Below are 6,516 nucleotides of genomic sequence, written 5' to 3' on the forward strand. Positions count from 1 at the left end.
AAACGCAAGTATCTGGGGTACACCGCTGGGGAAGTAGCCAGGCCAGCAGTTAAAAGAGTAGATTAGGGATTGCCCCCCAGTAATTATCAAAGCCAAATGAAATAACCATAGTCTGAGTCTCATTTATTATTAAGCTAGTCAGGGATAAGTTTAAATTGGTTGTTCTATATTTTGGTGCACCTTAAGTTGGACATAGTACCAAACTATCTGAGACAAGCTGTCGGGTAGATAGACAAAGGCCTCCCCCAAAACGCAGTTTTGAGGCACTGCTTGGGACCAGCTAGAATACAGCACCTGGGAAGAAACTCAGGCTGCCATTCTCCCAAAAGCTTCAATCTGCTCTGGAAAGCCAGCACTCTGCTTGGTGGAACTCACAGCTTGAGGCCCCTGGAGAAGAACAGCAACCTAGTCTGGGTCCACTGAGTCCCAAGCCCGCTGTCTGGTGAAAGGTGCTGGCCCAACCAAGCATGGCAGGGAATGTGGGCCAGAGACTACTGGCAGCTGTCCGAGGATGAAGGCCTAAAGCCACGCAGTAGCTGGGCAAGTTGGAGAGACCTGGTCAGGGCTGGCAAAAGGCCAAAGAAGGAGCCCTGAGCTATCTGAACAGCTGGAGCCAGGCTAACGCAGCACAAAGTAGGAACTAAAATGCCCCAAAAGTCTAAACTGATAAGTATTTAGTTTAAAGAACAATGTGAGAATAAGAAGCTAAGTGTAGAAATTACAGAGAGACATATTTGATTTAAATGTCATAAAGTCCATAGGGATAAGTTTTGAAATTGTAAAAACATTCTCTACTTGGTATGGAAGGAAACACAATGACACAACACTTCTGGATCCCTTATGATCTTGCCTCGCTTATCAGCATACAAATGGCTTTTTTTTCCTCAATGATTACAGTTTTTTATGGCGTCTTTGGAAGAAATCAAAATAAGTCAGACTTAGAGAAAGAAGAGACCGAGGAACTAGGTACTAAATTCGAGGCAATAAAACAGAGGTTAGAAGAATCTTTAAATCGAAATAGGAAACCTTCAGAAGAATCCAATCTGGAACTTACAAAAACATCAAAGGATGTAGTTTCAGACAGGAAGATTCCACGGGGGCTGGAGAAATTAAAGTGGCAGCCCATAGAAATGCAATATGTTGAATTAAGAATCTGGATTCTGCTTATTGATGCTAAGTTAAAGCAATGCCATACAATGGATTTTATGTTTCCTTTTATAGAGTTTGGAGAAGTGAAATACGTGCACAGATTGATACATAATACAATTGATAGTTGTTCCGAGTTCCAACGGACATCTGCCTGGAGTCCTGAGGAGGAGGATTCTGAGATTGCACATTTATTAGAGATGATGGCTATCTTGGAGATGCCTTTGCAGATTAAAACTGACAATGCTCAGACATACATGTCCATTAAAATACAACGATTTTATGAACATTATGGCATGAAGCCTATTCTGGATATAGCTTACAGGTCAAGCCATTATAAAAAGACTTAACAGTACTTTGAAGGGAATGCTCATAGAACAGGAGGCGGGGTATGATATCTCCCAAGAATGGTTTAAAATATGCCTTTTTTGAAGTTAAATGTTTTGAAAGTCAATGAGAAAAATAGCACAACTGCTAAAGGTGTACTGGATTTTAGAAAAGACTGCTGAATTAGATCAGCCTATACAAGTCCTATTTCTAAAATGAAGAATGGAAATGTTATGTTGGGGAGGAGAGTCTACATTTGTTCTAACAGGAAAAGAAAAGCTATATTTTCCATCCAAATAATTGAAAATAAGACCCCCTGAAGATCTTGGCTACAGACAAAAAGAGGGAGGTTGGCAAGATCAACAAGACAGAACCAAAGTTCAGGAGGGCACCCCTGACAGGACTCACTGTCAGGGATGCTGAGACCCACTGTTTTGCCTCTCTGCTGGATCCTACCTCAAGTGCAGCAAAGCTGTTTCCTCTAAAGACATTTTCAGAACAGCTAGCTCACTTGATCCAGCCCTTCAGCCTGTCCCAATCAGGTCCTCAGTTAAGCCCTGAACTTTCTCAGCACACAGAGACTGAAAAACAAATGACACCAGCTAGCTTTCATTTTACTTAACCATTTTCTCAATTTCCTTTTGGGGTTGTTTAAGGCTTACTATAAATATAAAGGTTGAGTGTATGTGTGTCTTTTATCAGGGAACTGGATGATCAAGGTGGCGTAGAAACCACAGATTGCAGTTAAAAATTTGTTTGTGTGCATGCAGGTACACATGTGTGTGAGCTAGAAGACAGCTTGGGTACAGTTTCTTTAAAGTAGTCTATCTTTTCTTTAAGGGTAGGATTTCTCACTGGCTTCATATTTGCCAAGAAAGCTCAGTTGGTTGACCGGTGAGCCTTGCAATTTGCCTGGCTCTGCCTCCACAACACTGGAATCTCAAGCACAAGTATACTTTATAAAAGTGGGTTCTGGGGAATTGAACTCAGGTCCTTATGCTTGCTCGTAAACACCTTACTGACAGCTACCTTCCAGCCCATGTTGACAGGTTTTATGTGTGACTTTATTATTTTTTAAGAAATATTAGTTATTTTGCTTGTTACATATGCTACCTCTACTTTATCCATTTCATTAAAAAGTTTTATTGTGAATCCATCTGTTTTATACTTTAACTATTTTATTTTGATAGTTGAGAGTATTTATTAACATTTTTACACTCACATTTTTAAATGATATGGGGAATATTAAAGACATAAAACATAGCACTTTACTTGAGAAGAACATTAGGAAATAAACAAATAGCACCTGGGGAAGAGGGACCAGGGACTTGAGGGAAATTTGGAACAGCCCTCTGCCTAGTTCTATAATATAAATATATTCCACAAAATTATGGGCAAACTTGTTGTTAATAAACATTTTTTTGCATGCAAGGGTGAGCACTATTATTAAAACTATCTTGAGAACGGGCATTTTAGTAAAGGAAATTATTGCTGATAGTGTGAGCTTTTTTTTTTTTTAAGAAGCTGTTAGTGTGTGGTTTTGTGAATAGTACTATGAATCCTGTGTTGAGAAGTGTCCCTAAAGAACTCATCACAGAAACAGGTAAGATTTGTGACTGTCACAGTGTCAGGAGCTCCCTTACAAATCTGTCTACAAGCTGCCCTCAGTTCTGCTGATGGATGCAGTGCCCCATCATTTCCCATTTGAATCTTACTATTCTCAACTTCTATCCCTGTTTCTTGCCTCCCTGAGCCTCCCTCAAAAAATTGAGGCCCTGGATCTAACTAAATTCTAAGTGAACTGGGGAGAGCACTGGACATGGCAGCTACTTCCCCTTAGCACTTTGGATATATTCATAATATCTTTGGTCTCTTGTAGAATGTATACTATAGAAAAAGTCCCAGGCAAACCATAATTCATCCTGTGTTATTGTTCTCAAATTACACATGATGAATTACTCAGAAAGTCTCTCTGAGCCTACATTTGATGAAACTATTTGCACCCAATGTACAGAATTCTAACATTTCCAGCACAGGCGGATGGCCTTTAGTTGGGAGGCAAGAAAGTCTTACATCATTTAAAAAAAAAAGAAATAGCAATGGTGCTAAAGTCTTGGTCCTTTTCAATATGTACACAAGTTATAGACACAAAGACTCTTGTTAGCTGCATGGGGACAAAGGATCTACAGACAGGAGCATTATTTTGCGAGCTTCATCCATATCATCATAGGATAGATGGCAGGTTCTAAGGCTCTTCTGAACAATGCCATGGTTACTGGAGGATGTTCATAAACTCTTATCTGCTAAGAAATTTACTTATTGACAGGCATAGGTTCCATGATCAAGCTCATAGAGAATCAACTTTGGGCTGTGACAGAATTGGGTTTATACAGAATTGGAGTTTATACAACTCCATCACCATCGTAGTTATGCATATAATTTTGAGCAGAATAATATTTATTTATAATTATTTTATGGTAAAATTAGGACACTTAGAACTCTCTCACAGATTTTTGTGACTAAAATGGTTTAAAGTCTTATTGATATTTTTAAATGAAGTTCATGGGTTTCCAAACCCCAACCCTGCTGACCATTTATGTCAAAGCAACTTTATATGCCATATGCATATCATACAGTTAATATCAATTAGGACCTTGCAACCTAGCAAGGCAGCACCTTTATCAAATGTTCTATATTTTTCCTGCTTTGCTTCTAGTTACATTCTTCTATAACAATCATATTCACATAATTTCAATGCTAAAATAAAACAATGAAACACAGCTCTATAAATGAATCAATCATGGGACAATAGAGTTGTGGAAGCCAGTGAATGGCGTTTCCAGATGTTTCTAAATCAAAACTCTGTCTTGGGAAGTGCTTGTCAAGATCCATCTTTAGAACAGTAAAGATGTCACAGGAGTCCCACTCCTGAACCCTCGTACTCTGTGGCCTATGAAAGACTATGCCAGTCACTATAACCAACATGCATGGGGAGGAGGGCACGAAATGAGAAAGCCTCGAATGTTACTCCCAATGCGGCTGGTCCACATATGCTTGGTAGACTTACATAGCACTTGCCTGGCACATGAGATGTTCAATGAACAAAGTTATCACAATTCCCTACTATGTCTTTCTCATTATTCCAGTCAAGTCTTATATTTGATTGTGAAAAAAGATAAAAACCTAGATTTTTTTTCCTTAAAAATTGTCATTTATAATTGATTTCATGTCTAACTAGCTCTTACTCAGCCTTTCTAAAGGAATTTAGGTTTAGTTTGCATCTCCTCTATACAGTCCCGTTCCCATCTCTCCACAAAATGAACCTATTTGTAGAGATATATAATTGGCTTATGGCTTCAGCAGGAGCCAATATGTTATTAAGTATTCTTATTTCCAAAGGAAGATAAATTGGTATGTTAACAATGTTGTATGATATAAAAGTTGGAAGCCAAATCATTTCCTGTCTTGAAATCTTTTCGAAAGAAAAAGTCTTAAAAACTCATTATATTTCTAACACATCCATACTTGTTGCTATATTCAAATTTCTCCCTACGTTTTCTTTAACATGATTTTCTCTTGTTTAAGTGACCTTTGTCCCAAATCTCGAATACTGTGTATAATGAGCAGGAAACCTGTTGTCTGTGGAAACTGTGAAGAAATAGCATCAGAGATTTTAATGAGAAAATAGCAAGAGAAAAAAAATAATAGGAGAGTTCAATATTCATTTAGACTGAATTAAGGATAAATATTTACTTTAGGAACAGAACAGGATCAAGTCTGTGGCTCCCTGGTACAGACGCTGCCCTTTAAACATGCCTCTGTCAAGTCACAGGGAAATGCGCACAGTAACTCTTTGTTTTCTTCTACCTCTCCTGGGCACCAAATGGAAAACTGAAGAAGCCTTGCCTCTCCACGTTAATGTACAGACTCCATTCTTCTTAACTCCATGACTTCCTGTGAAGTCACCTGGTGATGATTTTGGCTGTGCGCACTGCATGGTGGCGGTGAGGTTGTTGCTGCCTGGTACACACTGTCTGCCATGTCTGCCAGCAGAGCAGTCAGCAGTGGCCCACTGAGTCAGCAGCATGCACCTGTGTCTATAAAGCAAGTCTTCAGGATTACACTATGCAATTCTTCTTGTGCTTAATGGTGAATCTGCAGACTCTTCTAGCCTTCTAAAAGGATGCTCACAATACAGGATGCTCAGAATATAACTTCACACCGGGAGATATGGACATAAGCGTAACTGATAGGAGTGATAAACATGAAGAAATTCAGATTTGCAGGTCAAAATATTCATAATTCATGGTACATGAAATCATGGTTTAAAAGGCTCTTGATGATGTGTGCAAAAAGGTAAACATTTGTCATGTGAATATTAATACATCAAAGAGGAAACAAGCCATTCCATTGTGTTATAGACACAACCACGGTCTCAGCTGGATTATCCAGTGAGAAGCAGGAAGCTATGTGGGGGTTGATGCTGCCAACCTGACAGTGCAAAGGTGAGAAGGGAGAGTGAGCCTGGAGCTGCAATCCTGCGAGACTCTCAGTCAGATCCCAGGAGAGCAAGAGCATTCAGGGATCGTACACCTCGGGATGTAAGACTGAGAATAGTGTTTGGCTCCCCTCCGGATAAGCAGTTCATTAAGTATGAGAATAAGAAAATAAAGTCACACTGTGTTATGGTACACACACACACACACACACACACACGGGCACACACACGGGCACACAAGCAGGTAGCAGTACCTGGACGGCCATGCCAAGGCATCCCCCTAAAAAATCACACCATGAGACAGACCTGGTATAAGGGGTGGGGTGTTATTGAGGAGAAGGATGGGGAGTGAGGACCTGAAGAAGGGGTAGAGGCAGACAGACAGAAGCAAAGCCATAGGGCAGACAGGGGTGGAGGTTGATTCAAAGAAGTACAGAAAGAAGGACAGAGAGGCCGGTAATACATGAAAACACACAGAGAGAGAAAGAGAGTGAGAAAGAGCTGAGGTAGCAAAGAATCCTTTTTATAAGGCAGCTTGTGCTCCA

Source organism: Mus caroli, chromosome 2, assembly GCF_900094665.2.
Source record: "Mus caroli chromosome 2, CAROLI_EIJ_v1.1, whole genome shotgun sequence".
Lineage (NCBI taxonomy): Eukaryota > Metazoa > Chordata > Mammalia > Rodentia > Muridae > Mus > Mus caroli.